Genomic DNA, 21,440 nt, shown 5'->3' with positions numbered 1-21,440 from the left:
TGATTTTCTCCCATATAGCACTGCATATAGAGTATCATTAATGGAGGAACTCCACAACCTATTAAATAATTAGCAGTCAACATGGCTTCACCCCAATATGACCTGCTCAGACCAGAATCCTCTAGCAGTGGTTCATGGTTTGTAAGGTTCCATTCCAGCAACACCATTCTCAGCTGCTGTGTAGGGATTTGTGTGCCTGTGTTTTATTCTTAACTGTCCCAACTACTGTTGAAAACTTGTTGACATGAATTCTGAACCTCTGTCAGTTTGCAGCTGACATACCTGTTGTTTATACCTTCTTTCTACAAAGCTTACCCATTTCTTAAATTTCTGTAGCACCTCTATTTTACTCTTTAATAAATAGCAGAACCCAAACCTGCTATAGTCATCTACAATGACCAGTGCATACTTTGTTCCTCCCAAACTGGCTTGCATTGGCCCAAGTAAATCTGCATGTACCAGCTCTAGAGCCCTTGTTGTCTGCCTTGTGCTACTCTTGCTCACTTGGACTTTGATGATTTGTATACTGCACAATCCAAATATGCCTTACATCCCTTTACATGCAACTCTTCTGCATATTGTTCCATTTTTTGAACAATTTTGAAATTGGCATGGCCAAGCTTATGGTGCAAGAGATGAACACATGAATTATGTTGTGCCAAATTTCCAAATGTTTGTGCACATTGAATATTTTGTCCCTGCAACACATAAAGGTTGTCTTGCTTTATGCTCTTTGCAAATATTATGCTATTTTGCTTAATGAGACACTTCCCATTTACAAATGTGCTCTTAAATACTTGCTTGTCTAAACTAGAGACACTCAGCAAATTATGCTCCATTTCAGGCACACACAAAACATCATTAAACCTTGTTTCCAGATATGGAATTTGCACACTGCCTCTTCCAATGACTTTAGCCTTTTTGCCATTTGCCAAGGCTACTGCATCTCCAGCATCTGCATTCATCCTGTGAAACAATTTAAAATTATTAACAATTGTTTGACCAGCCCCACAGTCAATTAGTCATCGACTTCTCCTGCAATAGCTGACTTTTGCAACAGCAGCCTGTCCATCAGCTAACTGTCTTCCTCGCAAACTGCTTCTTCTGTCTTGCAAATAATTTCTTCCTTGCAAAAACTTTTTCCTTTGCAAACAGTCTTTCTTTAAGTGAGTCGTTTCACCACAAATGAAGTACCACCTCTGTTGCTGGGTTATAATCTGATATCCCCTGCTGCTCTTCTCTTCTATGGAGACAGCCAGTCTGTGGAATTTTCCATTCTGCTCCTTGAGCCCCCTCCTCAGGGATTTCTCATGTCTTTCTCTAAAATGGCGTTTCTGCTCTTCAGCTATCAGACACGCTTTCAATGCTTCCAAACACAGTTCCTGCTCTGGTTTGCATTTAAATACTGAAGAAACAATATACCATGGTCATCTAGACTGTTTAAAACCAAAAGCACTTTCTGAGATTCAGGAATCTGTATCCCACGCTGTTCTAACTCCACAAAGAAAGTTTGCATGTTCACCAGACACTGCTCAATGGACTCTTCCGGTTGCAACCTGGCTCTGTTCAACTTTCTTGATAATTGCACGATATTGTATGCTGACACACTCACTGTACAGTCCTTAATTTCTGCCAGACCTCCTTTGCAGTCTTTAAATCAGCTACATTGATAAACTGATCATCTTCTAAACTTATAAGCCATTGCTCTGATCTGCAGCAGTTAAAGGCGCTTGGGGTGGGTTTTCAAGAATATCCCACAGTTCATTAGCTTTTAGGAAACATTCCATCTTTGCAGCCCAAATGATATAATTCTTCTGACCCAATTGTTATTCCTCATGAGGCCCCCCTCCCCCATACTTTTATCAAAATTGATTCTGCACCAATCATTCCACGTCCTCCTTGCAAACAAGATTGCAAATGGGGGTTTATTGTCATAGCTATGTATCCAGAGAAAGAATAGGAGATTTTGAAGAGAAATTACCAGTACAAAGGGGACTTGTGCTTTCTATTCCTTCACTTCAGATTCTTTCTCTACCACAATTGTTTTGACTGAAATACTATTATCTGCATTCAAGTAAAAGTTCAAATGTGGGGGACTAAAAATTGATCAGTGGGCATATCTTCAAATTCAAAGTAGATATAAACAGGAGAAGAAAGAATTTGGAATTAACAAACTCCAGCAATTCGATAAAATTTTATTAGGAACAGGCAAAAAAAAATAACAAAATTTTATAATTATTTATTAGAAGTAGAATTAGAAGAAGAAATTGTAAAAGGAAACATGATAGCCTGGAGTAGGAATATAGAACGTAGCATCACCATAACAGAATGGGAAAAGGTCTGGGGTAGAAATAATAAAATTACAAAATCGGTAGCATATAAAGAAAACGCCTATAAAATGTTTTATAGATGGCACCTTCCTCCTTCGAGATTAGCGAAGATGCACCCCAATATGAGTCCGAATTGCTGGAAATGCAAAAAAAAAGAGGGAACTTTTTTCCATATGTGGTGGTCCTGTACAGAAGCTCAAAAATATTGGCAGAAAATTAGAAATTGGCTGGGAGAAATGACAAGAGAACAGATCGAATTCAAACCAGAGTCCTTTCTGTTAGGGATCTTTGATAAACAAATATCAAAAAAGGTGAAATATATAATAATACACATTTTGACAGCGGCCAGATTGGCTTTTGCACAATGTTGGAAGCAGCCTCATGTTCCATCAGAGGAGATGATCATTCAAAAAATTTCAAGTTGTGCAGAAATGGACAAATTAACTTTGGCATTAAAAAATAAAGACACTTCAATATACTACAACAGCTAGAACTGCTGGTACAAATGGATAGACCAAAGATAGACTTCACACTAAAAGGCAAGAGGATAGGACAAATCCATAGTAGTGATACATAGATTAGGTGTGTGTATATGGCATAAAATAAGGATAAAAAAGAGGTCTTACAAACTGTTGAAGATGAGAATGTTTTTAATTGTTTTCTATTTTTTTCTTTCTATTTTCTTCTCCCTTTCTTATTTTTCTCTCTTTCATTTATGTGTGTTGTTGGTTTGTTTTAATTATAAAATCAATAAAAAAAATTTTTTTAAAAAAAAGTTCAAATGTGATTCAAAAAGAGGGAGCAAATGTTACTATTTTATGGGGCTTTGGCATCTTCCTATATTTGGACTTTCCTGGAGCAAAGAAAAGACCTCAGACTTATAAAAAATGTTTCCTGTCATTTGAGCTCAAATTATTAAAATATCCAATTATGGAAGCATGTCTGAAGATTAAAATTTTCAATATATAACTTAAACATTTTGAATTATATTAGTGGTATATAAACTCCTGGACAATATATTGCTATAATTCAAAAAGTATTTTTCCTAATGGAGCAACACATATTATATGAGCATGTTTAAATTCTTATGTACTTGAAATGGAAAAATAAAATGACTGATTTTTGGCTGAATGGATATAGTTTAAACATGAACTAAACAGATGGATTAATTTTATTCTTTGCTCTCTTTCCATATTTTTCTCTACACTTCTGACATCCAAAGTATTTTAAGGCTTTCTAAGGCTTTTATCTTATACTTCAAATGTTTTAACACTACTCTCCAAGTCTTTTGTAAATTTTATTTTTCCCAGTTGGTTTTGGAATGGCAGTTGTGTTCCAGAAGAGTCTCCACTGATTCCCCAAATGTTCACTAAGCCGCCTAATACAAAACACATGCTGGAGCTTTGTAATTAGAAAAGAACTTATAATAAAAATAGAATATATTAAAATATATAAATATAAAAACGTTCAAATGTTCCAAAATATTAATTTTGACTGCCCCTATATACAGAATAATTAGAAATAATATTCTGGAGACTGCAAATGCAGAAAATATTTGACTGTATAAAAGAACTGTAATCAGATGAAAATCTGTTATCTTCTAATAGCAAAACTATGATTTTAATAAACCAGAAATGCAAGTTTGGAGGCCAAAAAATGAAGAATCGGTAATGTGGTTTCAAACTATCATAACATTAGAGCACATTCCAAGTTTACATGAGAGAAAATACCTACACGTTTACATGAGAGAAAATACTACCGCATTGATATGCAGACCTATAACATGAAATATTGGATGCAACGTAAACTCACTCTCTAAAATCTGGGTGTTATGGCACCTGAAAGCATTATCCTGTGAATAAAGCTGAGTAGGACTGCTTGTTTATGGTCATTTTTAAACCAATCGTCAAATAAATAACTTTTGCCTTAAGTACAGGCATTACTCAGAAAAGGGGGTTTATTTATTTAATTTTTATGCTGCTCATCACCTACAAGGTAAAAAACAATAGCTCTGATTTACATAAATGGACTACCACTACAGACCGTGTAGCTAGGCCATACATTTCTTTAATGAATAAGCATGCAGTTAGCTATACTTTTATCTCTGAATTTTAGGGTAGGTTGATGATACTTCTGAAAAATAAGTCTCACAATTCCCGAATATTTGAGGAAAAAAGTAAACAACACAACCCCGAGATGCATCACTTTAAAAAAAAAAATTTTTTTTTATTGGTTTTAAGACAAACATAGACAAACAAAACATAAAAACATCAAGCCATCTTCCATGTATATACATAGAGTGTGCCGGTTGGTTTACAAATTGTTTTGTGCTTCCATTTCGTAGTCTTCAATTACAATTACATTGTATATATATTCTCATATTTTCAATCAAATATTAAATACATTAATATCATTGTTAATCAATCATTTGACTATAGTTTTATTCATTCATGTTTTACGAAATAATCCATATTTTACTTAATTTATTTTATGACAGTTCATATTATCATCTCAAATCTATCCTACAATCATTTTGTAGATATAATAAGAAAAAAAATCTTTATATATTTATTATTTTCTCAGAATCTATATATTTCATTACCATGTTTTATTGTCAAACCATTGATAGAATAGATCCCAAAGTTTATAAAACTGTTTATCATTTTGTTCTCTGATTTCAAATGTCAATCTACTCATTTCAGTACATTCCAATATTTTCTTAATGATTTCCTCCTGTAATTGTATTTTCTCATTTTTCCAGTTTTTGGCAAATACAATCCTAGCTGCTGTTAATACATTTACAATCAGGTATTTCAATTCTTTACTATATATTTCAGGTAAAATTCCCAATAAAAATATCTCTGGTTTCAAGTCTATATGCTTTTTTGTCATTTTTTCCAACCACATGTAGATTTTAGTCCAATATTTTTTGGCATCTGCACAAGTCCACCACATATGGTAATATGAGCCAGGTATCTGATGACATTTCCAATATTTTTCAGATTTGTTCTTGAACATTCTTGCTATTCTTGTCAGGGGGAAATGCCACCTGTAAAACATCTTATACAAATTTTCTTTATATGCTGTTGACATTGTCATTTTATAATTTTGAGACCACAATTTTTGCCATTTCTCTAGATCAATCCCATAGTTTATTTGTTCTTCTTCTAGTTTAATTTCTAATAAATATCCATACAATTTTTAAATCACCTTTTAATCAGTACCTGTCAAAATCTTATCTGTCAGTCAGTTTATCATAGAAGCTTTCTGTTTTAGAATCTTTGTCATACCTTGAATGTATTTGCGCATATGAAAACCAATTCATCTTTATACCTTGTTCCTCTAATTTTTGCATAGATTTAAGTTCACCCTTTTCATTCAATATTTCACCATATCTGTTTGTTCCTTTTTATATATTATAGGATAAGAAAATGCTTCAACAGTTGATAGCCAGACTGGAATTTTCAAATAACATTGCCTTTAAGTCTTCTCCCAGTTTAACCACAAAGACTCCCATATATAATGTCTTCTAAAATACCCATGTTTTAGTTTCTTTATACCCTAAATAGCATGCCACCCCAACAACAGATCATGTCCTTCTAATGTCAACAATCTAGTATTTCTTAATGTTATCCATTGCTTAACCCACATCAAATTTGTAGCTTGGTAATACAACTCCCAATTAGGCAAACCAAATCCTCCTCTTATTCTAGCATCTTGCAAAAGTTTTTACTTTATTCTTGCTTTCTTACCTTGCCATATATATTTCAACACAATTTTATTTAAATCTTCAAAATAATCTTTTCCAAGCCTAACTGGAATTGTTTGAAACAAATATAAAATTCTGGGTAGTATATTCATCTTGATTGTTGATATTCTCCCTATTAATGACAGTTGTAAATTTTCCCATTTCGCCAAATCTAGCGCTATCTGCTGCTTAAGTTTGATATAATTATTCTCTTTTAGTGTACTACATCTTGCTGTCAAATGTATCCCCAAGTACTTGATCTTATTCGTGACCTGAATTTTCAATACATCCTCCAGTTCTTCCTTTTGTCTTGATAGCATATTCTTTGTCAAAATCTTTGTTTTATCTTTATTTATTTTCAAACCAGCCACCTTTCCATATACCTCTATCTTTTCTATCAATTTTGATGCTGTTTCTAGTGAGTCTTCTAAAATGAAAACCAGATCATCTGCGAATGCTTGCAACTTAAATTCTTCCTTTTTAATTTTTATCCCTTTTATATTCTTTTCATCTCTAATATTTCTGTTTAGCACTTCCAAGGTTAACACAAACAACAGAGGTGATACTGGGCACCCTTGTCTTCTTCCTTTTCTTATATCAATAGAGTCTGTCAGTTCTCCCTCTATCATTACCTTTGCCGTTTGCTTATGATATATAGCTTCTATTGCTTGAATAAATTTTCTAGCAAAGCCCATCTGTTCCAGCAGTAACAACATGAATCGCCAATTCACATTATCAAATGCCTTCTGTGCATCTAGAAATATCAAAGCCATTTGTTTTTCAGGGTGTGCCTCGTAGTATTCCAAAGTGTCCAAGATTACTCTCATATTGTCTTTAATTTGTCTCTTTGGCAGAAATCCATTTTGATCAGGATGGATAAAATTGTTTAGGTATTTTTTAAGTCTTTGTACCAATATTGAAGCAAAAATTTTATAATCTGTGTTTAGTAAGGAAATTGGTCTATAGTTCTTGATTTGTAATGGATCAGCCTCCTCTTTTGGGACAAGTGTAATATAAGCTTCTGACCATGATTTGGGTATCCTCTTCTTTAACATAATTTCATTCATAACTTCTAGCAATGGAAGGTTCAACGATTCTTGTAGTGTTTTATAAAATTCTGCCGGAAGTCCATCTGGGCCTGGTGCCTTTCCATTATTTTGCTTCTTGAGTGCTTCAGTTAACTCCATCATCGTTATATTGCTTTCTAACATTGTTTCAATCTCTTTAGGTATCTGCATCACTTCTGACCATGGAAAAGCTGCTCCAAAAGGTTTAACCTCCCATCCTGTTAAGAGAGAGAGAGAGAGATGGGTTAGAAACGCCCGATTGTAAGAAACTCCTCCTTGCTTTTTTTTTTTAATGCCTCAGCTAGAAAATATGTTGGCTATGTCTCACTGAATTGTCGTTATTACACGCGCGCCCCCGCAGGCGTGCACGAACAGACTCACTCGCTTGCACTGAGATCCAAGCAGCAACTTACAAAAAAATGCGATGCTGTAGGAAACCGCACTTTGCATTTTGGCATGCAAAGGGAAAAGGGTCTGCGGCGCCTGAGAAGTCATTTCATAACGGGACAATTAAGAGAATGCATTTGAAGAGGAAGTGAGCCTTCCCCTCTATAGCGAAGAGAGGGTAAGTGTATGTAAGTACTGTATATAGAATAAGGGAGGGGGAAACCCTGCGAGATGGGAGTGACTGAGGAGGGCTCATCTGGGCTTGAGTGACGAGCCAAGGGAATTGAATCGCTTGTAGAAGGCCAGCTGAACAGAAAGCACCGCCAGCTTTGAGCTGCTACGGGAAAACGAAACTCAAGGAAGAAACTTTGGAATCTCCCCGCTACTTCACAACTCGCCTTTCGTTGTCCTGTTGCTTCTCGTCGGAGACCTGTCTCTCTCTCTCTCTTTGCCCGGGCCGCTTCGCTCAAGGTGGGACCAGACCATTGGGTGAGCGCCAGGTGAGGCGCCGTGACGAACGCCCCGACCTGCGCGCCTTCATGCTTTGCTGCCACTCCGAAGGTAAATGGTGCCAAATGATTGCTGCTTTTCTGCGAAACGGATCGGAGACCCTCGGAGGAGCTACGATCCAGCATTGCTGGAGGAAGGAAATAATCGCGGGTTAGCCCTTCAGAGCCTTCCAGATGATTTCTTTGACCAGCTCTGCTTGTCTTGGTCGAAGCGAAGTGCAGTTAAGTGGATAGCGCTGGGAGGAGCGGGGTAAAGAAAACAAAATCTGGTATTTTGAACGGGAAGTTTAATTAATATTCAGTTTATTAATATTCTACAAAATAAAATATATTACACAAATATTCACACATCATACTATGTCATCTCTCTCTTTCTCTCTCTCTCTCTCTCACACACACACACACACAAACATACATAAACAAACACTGCACTGTTAATCTCTTTCAAGAGCAGGGGTAATCGCAACGTTGCAGTTTTGAGGAAATGGCACAGTTATCCCTGAAAAAAGGGACGTGATGGCTCGAGACATTCTTGGATCCTATCGGAGTGTGCGTGGGAAGCCCAGAGGTCGAGTGTTTGCTTATTAACTAACTAGGCAGGAACTGTGAACCCTACAGTATTTTGTTTCTGAGGCTCGTTTTACACTACAGCGCTGTACAGTATTAATGCTCTGCAAGCAGGAATCTGAGGAGGCATCTATATTCTTGTATTTTCAACTCCCTTTGCTGTAACAGCCCCTTCCGACCCCCGAATAAGGTACTTTCTAATATAACTATTGAATGGTATTGTGGAATTTCTGATTTGACATGACTTGGAAAAGTAATTATATTAAGTGATTGGGCAGCTTTTAAAAACTGCAATCAGGTATTAGGGCAGCAATATTTTTCAGGAAAGGCTGCGTTATATTTTTTTGAGGAGCTGCTCAAAATTATAAGGTTGAATTGTGCTAAAGTTAAAAGGCAAATGGTGAATGAATGGTTTCCCTGATTTTCATCAAGATTCTGGCTTTTTTAAACTATGGTTTCAGGAACTGTTCACATTCCTCATCCTCCTCTATATTACATTTTTACTGCCATAGTCTTGAGATTCATTAACTATTTAGTGAGAGCAACAAGAGGATTGCTTTTATTCTATACTTTCAAAATGTTTTGAAATGTTTAGATTGAATTTATTTTTTTTGCTTGGGTTGTAACTACAATTGCGGGCTCCTCTATTGATAGGTGGGAAGAGTAGGAGGAGAACTAATTTGTCTACATACTGTTAAAAAAAACCAAATACTGTTGTATTTTGAGATACCAAGTTGATATGTCATGGTCAACATTTCAGATTACATGCCTTAAAAATGTGTGTATTACAATAGTATCCACTCAGTATAGGATACAAAAATGAGACAGTGTCATATGTACACTCATAGAATGTTATTTAATTCACAACTGCACATCCAAAAATGTTGATAAACAGATACAATAACTATGAGTCTTAAATTTAATCTTTGTCAAAAAGGCAAATGGCCTCTAATGTAAACTTTTCAGCTTCCTTGCAGTGTTGGGGCTTTTCATCATGCTTTAGGAGAGGGCCACATCTGGGTAGCAATTTCATAATCTGGAAGGTCTTTTAATTATTTATTTGGGGATGAGAAATAACAGGAATCTGGAGAAGGAAAAATGTAGTGTCAGAAGCAGGAATTGGGTTGCTTGAGAAGTAACTAATTATACACATACAGCCCTGAAGCATTATGGAAAGGAGAGTGCAATGGAATAAATAATGAATCAAAACAAATAAAACTGTCACATGTTAAAAACATAATACTAAATTAAAATAACAGACTTATTCCCAACAACTGGATACTTCTTAACACAGGGCTGTCAAACTTGCAGCCTGTGGGGCAGATGCATCGTTCTGACCATGCCCACGCCCAGTTTAGTGAAGGTGAAAAAAGTCCCAATACGTCATGTGACGCTGCCGTGATGCTGCAAGTATAACACCCCTGTCCTAAAATATGTTCCTGCCTTGCTAACATTATCAAAGCATTTAGTGAGGAATCATAATCTAGCCCTGGTTCTGAACGTTGTTTCTCTGACCTTGAAATTAGAAACATAATTAAAGCAAAAACATGATATTTTTGCAAAATCTCCTAATTCAGGAGATTTGCTGAATTTTCAATTTGCTGATTAAGTGTTAAATAGGTTGAATACTTTTTCAGTGGATATTTATGTAAGGCATTCTGCCTTCCTCCAGTCCAAATAAGATTTCAGATTACTTAGAATTGTTCAGTTAATTCCATTAAACAACGGATGGTAATATAAGAGATTTATTTGAGTTATATCCTGTTTCTCCACTAACAGATGGTGGTTATGGCAGCCAACCAATAATGTTAAATCATAACATTAAAAATACAACTGAAACATCATTAGAACACACACTAGGAAAAAAAACTAGAAAAAAACATTTGTAACTTGATCAGTCAGAGCCTACTTGAAGAATACTTATTAGTCCGATTTTTATTTATTTATTTATTTTTGCTAAGATGGTCAAAAGCCTGGATGAGAAGGTCATCTCTTGAATTGCGTCCTCTTTCAAAGATATGAATACCAGGACAGGCTGCAATGGGAGAAGATAGTGTTCTCAACAGGCCTTTCCAGAGTATAACCAGTACTTGAACTGAACTTGAACCAGACTTTTCATCAGTTAAAAATTTCAAAGCAGGGAATTACATGCTCCCTGAAGCTAAGCCTATTGCCAATCTATTGGCAACCTTCAGTTGAAGTTTCCAAGCTCCATATAGGTAACCTTAGCTATGGGAATACATTGTAAGAGTCCAGAATTATTTTGAATCAATATGTATATATAAACCTACTCTGTGTCTATGCTATATAATTTATATTTACAGACTGAAATGGGCTTTTCCTTAGGATGTTTCATTGTACATGTTCTTAAATGTGTCTATAGTCTATTGACTACGGGCTCTCCTGCCACTCCTTGTTCAGACCTGCCTCATTCCAATCTTTTTGAGTTGTTGGAAGGATTAAATCAGAATATATTCTGGCTTCCTTCCAATATAACTAAAACTTGAGTAAAGCTTTATTGCTTGTTTCTTTCTTTGACAATGTTGGGACTTGTGGTTCTGCTCTTGTTTTGTCATGCATCCTAGTTCCTTTGTCCATCATCAATCTTCACTGTAGCTTTCACTAAAGGAAGGGATAGAAGCAACCTTCTAAATCAGAGGTTCTCAATCTTTTCTTCACAACAGGCCTCTTTAATACCTTTTGTGGCCATGGACTTAACTCAAGATTTAAATCATTACATTTCTTCAAACCTTCACAGATGCTCTATGATGATATTGCAGCTCCCCCCCCCCTCTGCAGACTACAGGTTGAGAACCACTGTTCTAAGTGATCATGTTCTTAAGCCTTCTCATCAGTTTCCTGACTGATAAACACAATTGATTAAAGGTTGGTTCCCCCCCCCACTTGTTAATTCACTCTTTCTCAGTCATATCCCTAGAAGTTCTAGAAATCAAGTTAGCACAATTGTGCAGATAATGCAATTGTAAAAATATTGCCATGTTACCATTTCATCATTGTAGCTAGCAGAGACATCTTAACAGAAAAGTTTGTGTTGTCACAGCAGTCTGACTATCTTTTATAATATGTCTTGTTTGTGTGTATTTTGCAAATAGTCAAAAAATTGTATCAAGGTATTAAAAACATGGAGGGGAGGAATTTGCTGGCAAATAATTTATCTTGTTTTGTGTGAAATGTGGCAAGGGCATTTTTGTTACATGTAGAGCTGTGGCAGCTCCAGGGGTGTGAAAAATGATTCGCATTTTAAATCTGGCACAAAAGTTTTCTTTCAAATATGTTAAGGGATTGTAAAGTGCAAACAAAACAGAAATAACCATATAAAAATATGCTAAGAGCCAAAAATCAGATACAATCTTAGAATAGAATTTGTGTTTGAAAGACTCCAAAAGTATGCATTTTCCCCCAGAATGGTACACAATAGTGCTGAGTTTGCTGTAATTTTCTATAGATTATTCTGTTAATAATCTACAAGAATATAATTAATATAAACCATTAGGAAGTGCTTTCTTCAGTCAGAGGTTTAAGTTACTTTGAATTTGAGCCTTGAGAAATCCCAGCTTTGTTGGTTTCCTGGCATTTTAGAAGTATATTAAGCATTGCATTCTTCCTTCCACACAAGAATTCTGTGCCCACTTGAAAGCAGCTCTAGACTTCTGTGTTCCCATGATATCAATATAGTTATATTATAGAGCTGAGCTTATTTTTTTCAAGTAGGTCAGCTGCATTAAGGAGCTACTTTGTGTTCAGTTGCTTGGGCTTTTGAAAGACAATGCTGCTGCTTTTATCCATTAGAGATGTTTCATTTCACATCTTATAATTCCTGAACTTTACCTGACACAGTTTGCATAGACTTCTGCAAACCTTTGATTCAGTGGTGCATGATAAACTACTGTTGAAACTAAGTTATTATGGCATCTCCAGATCCCTGCACAAGTGGGTAGCCATGTTCCTGTCACAGGCAACAAATAATCAAAATAGGGAGGGCCCTATCAAATCTGGCACCAGTTAACAGCAGTCCCCTAAGGCAGCATTTTAGGACCCACACTCTTTCTGCTTTACATCAATGACCTATGTGTTCATATTAAAAGCAGATGCGTCCTCTTCACCAATGACGTAAAATTATTTAACACCACTGACAATGCTATTGCCCTAGAAAACAACCTTGACTATATGTCAGAATAGTCACGTAATTGGCAACTCCAAATTTCAACTAATAAATGCTCTGTCCTACACATAGGCAATAAAAATCAGAACACCAAATACAAGTTGGGTGGAAACAATCTCATAGATGACCCTCACTTTGTTAAGGACCTAGGAGTACTCATCTCAAACGATCTAAGCCCCAGAGCTCACTGTAACAGCATTGCCAAAAAGGCATTAATAATTGTTAATCTAATTTTGGGAAGGTTCTTCTCCAGTAACATTGAATTGCTAACCAGGGCATACAAAACCTTTGCCAGACCAATTCTTGAATACAGCTTATCTGGAACCATGCTGTATATCAGACATTAACACAATTGAGCGGGTTCAGAGGTATTTCTCTACTCACAATAGAATTCCCTATGCCTCCAGGCTTGAAATTTCGGGCTTGGACAATCTGGAAATGTACCGCCTGCAGTCTGATCTAAGCATAGTACACAAAATTGTCTGCTACAATGTCTTGCTGTCAACAACTTCTTCAGCTTCAACCACAATAATACATGGGCAAACAATCGATACAAACTCAAGGTAAACCACACCAAACTTGATGTCAGAAAATACTACTTCAGCAACAAAGTGGTCAACGCCTGGAATGCTCTACCCGACTCCATTGGTACAGCATCAACCCCCCTCACAGCTTCTATCTCAAACTGTCTACTGTAGACCTCACCCCATTCTTAAGAGGTTCTTAAAGGGGGCATGTATAAGCTCACCAGCGTGCCCATTGTCCCTGTCTTACTGTCGCCGTCTATATTTACTTCCTTCGTTCATGTTTATGTTCATACCTATACTTGTTATCTAGTACATGTTTGACAAATAAATAAATAAATAAATAAACTTCCTATAAGGAAATTTACATTAGGGCTTAGTAGTTCTCCCTCAATAACTCCACAAAAATAATCCTCTTTCAATAGGTGGTAAAAGTTAGAAACGCTTTGTTTTTGTTCCCCCTTTTTAGTATGGAAACAACCAGTGTGCAAAACCAATCTATTGCTTTTTCTCTTTTTGTCCTATGTTGTGCAAAAAGGAGTTAAGTGAATTTTATTGGTCCAGAATCTGTAGTAGCTTGGTTGCTGCAGTGATTTCCATCTAGTTTACAAGTCTACAGAAATTATGAATATCACAGATCACTTTCAAGATTCTTTTAAAAGCTTGAAGGGTGAAAAAAGGTAGGAAAGTGCCCATTATATGTTTGGGAAAACTTTTTTTTCCCCCAAGATATTTAAAGGTACCTGAATAATTAGAAAATATTTAAGGGTATCACGGCTTAAATTAACATGTAATTAATATTTAATCACAGTTTGTGCTGTTTTTTTGGTTCTTAGGTAAAATTACCACTGAAAAGAATGGAGTTCCAGATACAGCATTTACTTAAGTAACTACGCTGTTTTATTTTCTGGTAACAAAAGCATTGCTAAAACATTGCTAAATCAGAAAAGAACCAAACCAAAAACCACATATCCAAATATACTAAACTATTTGTAGGAAGCTCGTGCCTGAGACATTAACTGCTGGTTGCTATATTTAAAAAGAAATGAAGCAAAATGGGAGAGCCACCTTTTCCATTTCAGCTTTAGGGAATCTGCATCAAAAGCATATATATGCCTTAACTGTAAAGCAGAACTCACCAATTCTTTATGGTCTGGTGGTTTCTGTTACTTTTTTGAGTAGTCCACTTTAAGACTGAACCATAAATGTTAATTGGTTTGTTTATATCCCTCCTTTATTATTTTTACAAATAACTCAAGGCAGCCAACATGTCCAATACTCCTTCCTCCTATTTTCCCCACAGCTGTGAGGTGGATTGGGCTGATAGAGTGACTGGCCCAAAGTTACCCAGCTGGCTTTCATGGCTAAGGTGGGACATGTACTAGTTATTGAATAGTTTATGTATCTATCTATCCCAGCAAGTGCTTGTTGTATCTTCCATCCTAATTTTTGAACCAGTGCTTTTAGGACTCCCCCTAAACATATAAATAATAAATTGCTTTTAATATTTGCAATTAAAATATTATTTTTAATATTATTTTACTATTGAACTTTAATATTAAACTGTAACATCTATGGAGATTTATCAGTCATCCAGGTCATAGTTGTCCCAAAGGTGCTTTTACAAGAGGCAACTAGACTTTCTTGTTTTTCTTTGAAGACATTTCACTTCTCATTCAAAAAGCTTCTTCAACTCTGACTGGATGGTGAGGAATGGAAGGATTTATACTCCTTGCAGAAAGCTGGTCATTTGCATTATTTTAGAGCAGGGGTCCCCAACCACCGGGCCCCGGACCGGTACCGGTCTGTGGATCATTTTGTACCGGGCCACAAAGAAAATAAAAATAAAAAATAAAAATAACATAAAAATGGCAGCTTTCTTCGCCTTCGGTGAATGCTGCTGGGATCAGGGATCAAGAACACAAAGGAAAGAAGGGGAGGGAGGAAGCCATAGTTTCAGATCAGCCCCCCGATTGCCGCCAGGCCCCCGAAGTGCCTGCCAGCCCTCTAGGAACCAAAGCCTATCCTGCTCTCCGGCTCAGTGGCTTCGGTTTCCTCCCGCCTCGTTCCTCTCTCAGTCGCTCTCTCGCTCCTCCACCAGCCCAGGAAGAAACTGCTTCAAAGAAGCCGGCAGGGTGGCTTTTCCTGTCGGCACAGCTCCTCTGAAGCGCCCATTCACCCCCACACAGCCGCCCACGGTTTAATCCAGTGCTCCGTTCTGTCTGCCTGCCTGCCTTCGTTTCTGGTTGTTTCGGAGCAGCTTCGGCTGAGAAAAAGAGGCGAATAGTTATTAAAGGGAGGGAGACACCTGAGGGATGAGGCTGAGGAAGGCAGGGCCGAGAGGCGGGGCTTCTCAGCCGTCCTGCAGGGACTTGTCCTGAGCCGCGGAGACAGCCGTGGGCCGCCGCCACCCAGCGCTCAGTTTTGAAGGCGTTCCTCAGCCAGGCGCAGTTCCTGAATCTGCAGCTTAAACCCTCCGTTTTAAATGTCCCAATAGAAGAGAATATCTGTCGCTCAGGGTTGCAATGAGGAGGACTTGGCGCTCCCTGACCTTGGTGGTTTGCTGGCGGACGTTTTATTACCCGACTAGGTAACAACATCAAATGTTACCTAGTCAGGTAATGAAACGTCTGCAAGCAAACCACCAAACTCGGACTCCACCGGTCCTTGAAAAAGTGTTTCTGCATGAAACTGGTCCCTGGTACAAAAAAGGTTGGGGACCACTGTTTTAGAGAGTCATTGAGGCCACCTGAGTAGTGCAAATGGGTGTGGAGCCTTCTTGGAATTGTGTTAAAGACTGGAAATAGATGCTGTCATATCCTTCCCCTTCTGTTGAGGGAGGGCTGTTCAATTTGACCCTTCTTTCAAACCATCTAAAGAGGGCATCTGTGTCAAAATTGAATAGCCCTTTCTCAACAGAGGGGGAGGGATAGGACATCATCTATCTCCAGTCTACAGCACAGTCCTTTCAACAGTTCCAAGAAGGCTGCACACTCATTTGCACTACTCAGGTGAACCTGATGACATAGATAAATTTCCCAGTGGCCTCAATGACTCTCTAAAACAGGGATGTCAAACTCAAGCCCCTTGGGCTGGATCTGGCCTGCAGGATGCTTAGATCTGGCCCATGGGGTCACCCTGGAAACAACAAAGGACCGGCCCAGGGTGCCTGTGCCAGTGAAAATGGAGCTCGGGAAGGCCATGCGCAGACTGCCACAATATTTTTCAACCATTTTTTTTTCAAATAACGTGGGGAGGGGGGATTGAGCATCTTTTCCAAGATTTTTCCAACCACTGTGTTACTCAACCATTCATAATCTCAGAAGAAAGTGGAGGGTGTCTGGTTATTTTCTTTATATCAGCAGACTTGAAAAGCTAAAAAATGAAAGTCATTGCTCCAGCCTAAAAAAACCTTCACCATTTCATTTCACAAAAGTGAGGGGATTTTTTTTTTTTTTTGCCCTCCCAGCTGCTCCAGTGCTGCAGAGGGAAAGAGACAAAATAATTATTCACTTCCATCCATTGTGGTTTTGTTTGAGCTACTGAGGGAGAGCTGTGAAGCTTTTGGCTGGCTTTTTTTTTTTAAACCAAGAACTGAGGTTCAGGAGGCACAGCATATTAAAAACCTTGAAACAGAACCCATAAACTAGCTCTTTATTTCTTCCAATTACCCTACAACTAAAGCAAAGGCAAATCAGCTCAACCCTCCAATCTTTGGGGAAGGAGGTGTTCCAGATTTCAATACAGCTGGGAAGTAAGATATCATGAGCAGCTATGTAAGACAGGTTGGCCTCTCATTTATTAAGAAAAAGGAAAACATGATTAAAAATGGATGTAGATTTACAGTGTTGATTTTTACACTTGGATGCAGTTATAGGAAACAAGTAACATATTTTATTTAAAATACATCATTTCTCCGGAATGAGGAGATTTATCTTTACATTGATCTTGAAAAGGACACCCTTGAAATCAAGATATTATTAGATACTTGGATGACATATGTCAAAGTTATGAAAATATATACTTTACATATATAGAGAAATGCAATATGAAAAGGAACCACCAAGCTATAAGGAAGAGTTAATGGAATGTTTTGATCTCTTAACCACTTGGTATTTTGCTTGAAATGGCATGCTAAGTTAAATAACAGCCCTTAACAACATTGTGGTATTCTGCATGTTTTTGAGCTGGTACTGGGTGGAAAAAAAATATCATTATAGAAAAATGCCAAAGTACTTCTTCATTGGATATTACTGTTTTAGTGCAAGTATTTGTCTGAGAAAAGGTTTTTTTTTTAAGGGTACAAGATTAGATATAAAACTTTAGCAAGTCCACTCAGTTGAGTGTTATAAGGTCTGTTAAGGTGTTAATATATATTAATTCTGTAAATGTATTAGCAGTAACATTATTAAAAAGATAATTGCATTCACCGTGCTTTTTTGTTGTAAGGACGATCATTATTAGCACTTGTTGAAAGAAATTGATTCATTTGATTGATTAGTTGATTATGTGCCATCAAATCAGTGTCAATCCTGAATGACCACGATCTGCATGATCCCTAATCTGATTGTTCAGATCTCCAACCGATCATCCATTGCCACTGTAAATGAGTTTATCCACCTTGCTGCTGTTCATCCTCTTTTTCCTTTCACCTATCTCAGCACTTTTCCAAGAGAGCTAGGTCTTTGCATAAAGAATCCAAAGTAGGATAATCTGAGCTTAGTCATTTGTGGCTCAAGTGAGAAATCCAGTTTGATTTGTTTGATGATTCATTTGTTTGTTTTCTTGGATGTCCATTGTATTGTTATGAGGTGTCTCCAACCCCCAAAGCACCAATATTCTTCCTATCCTGATTCTTCAAAGTCCAGATGAAATAAAACTAAGCCCAAAATAGGGATGTGCTCAAAACTAGACACAAATTCTTTGATGATTTTTGAATGTTAGTTACATCATATGTTAATCATTCTGAATACCCTAGAATAATATCTCTTGTTGTCAAGGGGTAAAACTACTTTATTAGGAATTAGGTTATTAGGCACTTGCTTCAGAATACTCAATGATGAAATGTAGCATCTATCTATAGGTCCTTAAAATGCTTTTTTCAAACTGAACTCAAAGTGCTGCACAACCCTTTTAGGCTTTCTTGTGCCTTTTGTATTGTACCTTGAGGATAAAAAGGGCATAACGCTTAAAGAGAATAATTGCAAACTAAATCATTGTTAATTATAATTTAGAATTCTGTCTTAGATTCCATATTTTCTAGGATTTGGAATCCAAAATTTGGCTGCGAATATATCATAGTCATTGTCTATCAAGTTCAAATGCTTGGGTTGGGGATGTTAAGATTGTTCTTATTTCTGCCTGGATTGTGCAGTGAATACTGAAAAATGAAAATATCTGAAATAATGGTGCTGGCTCAGCAGATTTTGCTGACAAACAGTGAGAAAATACATTATCTATGTTTCAGCTTTCCCCTTATGCAATCAACAATTTAAAAAAAACTTGACAATGTTAGAGTACTGCTGTGTGAAAGGGGCATTGTGTTTAGATTCGGAATAACAGAAAAAAGAGGGCACAACTTTAACCTTAGAAGGGCATAGGTTGGGCTCTTAAAATATATTCTTATGGAGATTTCTGTGAAAGTTAGTCCCATGACCTCAGTTGTCCTCAGTGAAAACAGTCCCATGACTTCCAAGAAAACATGAAGAGAATGAAACATCTTATTTTTTTTCCCAAGTACCCAGATCATAATCACATGACTATGCAGGAGAGGTGCAATGTTTTACAATGGCTGTAAGTGCTTTTCAGACCTTTCTGAGACATCGTACTTTGAAATCGTCATTAAACAACTTGTCATAAGAAAAGAATTACCTACAGTTATAGATTGGAATAGAACATTAAACTTTTCATATTATAAACTATTAAGGATATATTTCTATATATTCATTTTCCTTTTCTTCAACCAGACCACTTTAAAAAAAAACAAAAAGAGAAAAGCCATTTAGAGGATTCCTGTAAGAAGAAAAGTATTGATATATCTCAGAATAGAGTATTTCTTCAATTTCATATGATATTACCAGGATTTTAGTGACATTAACAACATTTATCAGGCAAGCCTATTAAGAAACATCAAGAAATGTTATGGTATAAGTTTGTACATAATCTTTGTGAAATTATTTTTTTGACATATAAATTATTTCACAGGATGGATTATGGGTTTGGAGGATTTTGTGTCAACTGATGATTGCATAAAAATGATTTTTTTCCTAACTATAGTCATGAGTAGTTTCAACAAATCTCACTGGTAATTTGTTTTTCCTTTTTGTTTTCCTTGTTTTGCTTCTCCAGAATTTGAATATGAAAGATCTAATCCTCTATATACTTTTAAGTGCAAACAATACACTTTTCAAATGCTGTCAATTCAGTAAGCAAACTTGGACATTGCTTTACAGTATATTCCTCAACTTACAAATATTCATTTAGTGACTGTTTGAAGTTACAATGGCATTCAAAAAAGTGACATGATCATTTTCACACTTCTGACCATTACAGCATCCCTGTGGACATGCGATCAAAATTCAGGACCTTGGCAATTGTATTTATGATGGTTGCAGTGTCCTGGGTCATGTGATTAACCTTTGTGGCCTTCTGACAAGCAAAGTCAATGGGGAAGTCAGATTCATTTAACAACCATGTTACTAACCTAACAACTGCAGTGATTCACTTAATCACTCCATTTTACAACTTAAGAAAAGTTGTAAAATGGGGCAAAACTGATGTAACTGTCTTGCTTAGCAATGGAAATTTTGGGCTCTGATGTGGTTGTAGGTCAAAGACTACCTGTGCTTTTACTTTTGTTTGCTTCTTTGAAATAGTTTCCTTGAATTTCTCATTCACAGCATTGTTCTATTTTTTTTTGTCTTTCCTGAAAAGCACAATGAAGCAATGAAACCCATTGCTGACAATAAATGTCTGATAGGTCTTTACTTCAGCCAGATACCCTTTCAACATAATCCACAGAAGTCTAATACATTCTAGCCCAGTTTGGTTCATGCTTTCAGATATACTTCCATATGCAGAGACTTACAATGTACTTGCCTGAAACTCTGCACCCATAACATAATCTGCAAGTTGCCTCCATGTTGAGTTATCAGCCCTGCAAATCTATCATATTATGTTGACATGAAGTTATTTTCCATTCAGAAGACTGGCAGCCCATGGGTAGAAACTGTTCTTCAGCCTGTTGGTGCAGCTGGCTATGCTTCTATATCTCCTACCCAATGGTAGGAAAGTGAAGAAGTGCTGACCAGGCTGTGAGTCATCCGTGAGAATTTTCCTCACTCTTCTTTTTTTAAAAAACAATTTTATTTGGGTTTTCACAAAACAAAAAGAAAATAGAACATCTTTTTTTAGTGAACAGCATGGTTCCAGGTTTTCACATCTCCGTACAGATATAATTTCAGTTACATATTCATCTTTCATATTCAATTTCTTATCATTACTTTATATATTCTCTATTTTTCTCAAATATCTCCCTTGGGCTTATTTTATAATTTTCTTATTCATTTCCAAATCTATTTCATTTCCTTTTCAAAATTTCCATATCTTCATAGTCATTATACTTATACTTTTAACTGTCCTGTTTACAATGTTACTGCATATTCTTATATCATCATTTCCCCCACCAAAAAAAAATCCCCCACATTACAAAACAAGGTTTCCCTTATAATTACCATTTAGAGTGTGTCACCTTCATATCTTATAATTAGTTTCCTTTCAAACCCATTAAACATTCAACTTTGAAATTGTCCACTTAAACAATTATAACATTCAATTCCTAATAACTATATTATAACATAAATCCCTTTTCAGTCAGATTCCGCATGGTACTTTCCCTTTAAATTACCTCTAATACACTTTAAATTTCAACAAAGAAAAAAAATTAATTCAACTTTCTCCTAGAAACTCATATCAATCTCCTTACAATCTTTCTCATAATTCATTTCAATTATATTTTATAGATCATTAATATACATTAATATACATATTTTCATATCTCTATCCTTCTCATCATTCATTTCAATTATATTTTTATAAGTCATTAAGTATACATGTTTCCTCTATA

The 21,440-nt window shown here is 36.4% G+C and overlaps 1 protein-coding gene across 11 annotated transcripts in view; it reads left to right on the top strand.

Annotated features, from left to right (window-relative positions):
- Positions 1-7,414: 7,414 nt before the first annotated feature.
- The window catches only part of SPATS2L (spermatogenesis associated serine rich 2 like), a 72,243-nt gene continuing 58,217 nt past the window's right edge, over positions 7,415-21,440 (top strand). For 2 of the 11 annotated variants that reach the window (XM_087950332.1, XM_087950278.1), the window contains exon 1: positions 8,654-8,798. The gene's annotated coding sequence lies outside the window, so the exon portion shown is untranslated. Of the gene's footprint in view, positions 7,711-7,767; positions 8,263-8,653; positions 8,799-10,786; positions 10,828-21,440 lie in introns of those variants that run through there. The other 9 variants (XM_087950325.1, XM_087950337.1, XM_087950287.1 and 6 more) reach the window with 9 other exon arrangements.

The sequence above is a fragment of the Notechis scutatus genome, chromosome 1 (assembly GCF_049901735.1).
Source record: "Notechis scutatus isolate UNSWTSFEM ecotype Mainland chromosome 1, rNotScu1.2, whole genome shotgun sequence".
NCBI classification, from domain to species: domain Eukaryota; kingdom Metazoa; phylum Chordata; class Lepidosauria; order Squamata; family Elapidae; genus Notechis; species Notechis scutatus.
This window is presented reverse-complemented; position numbering and strand designations above follow the sequence as displayed.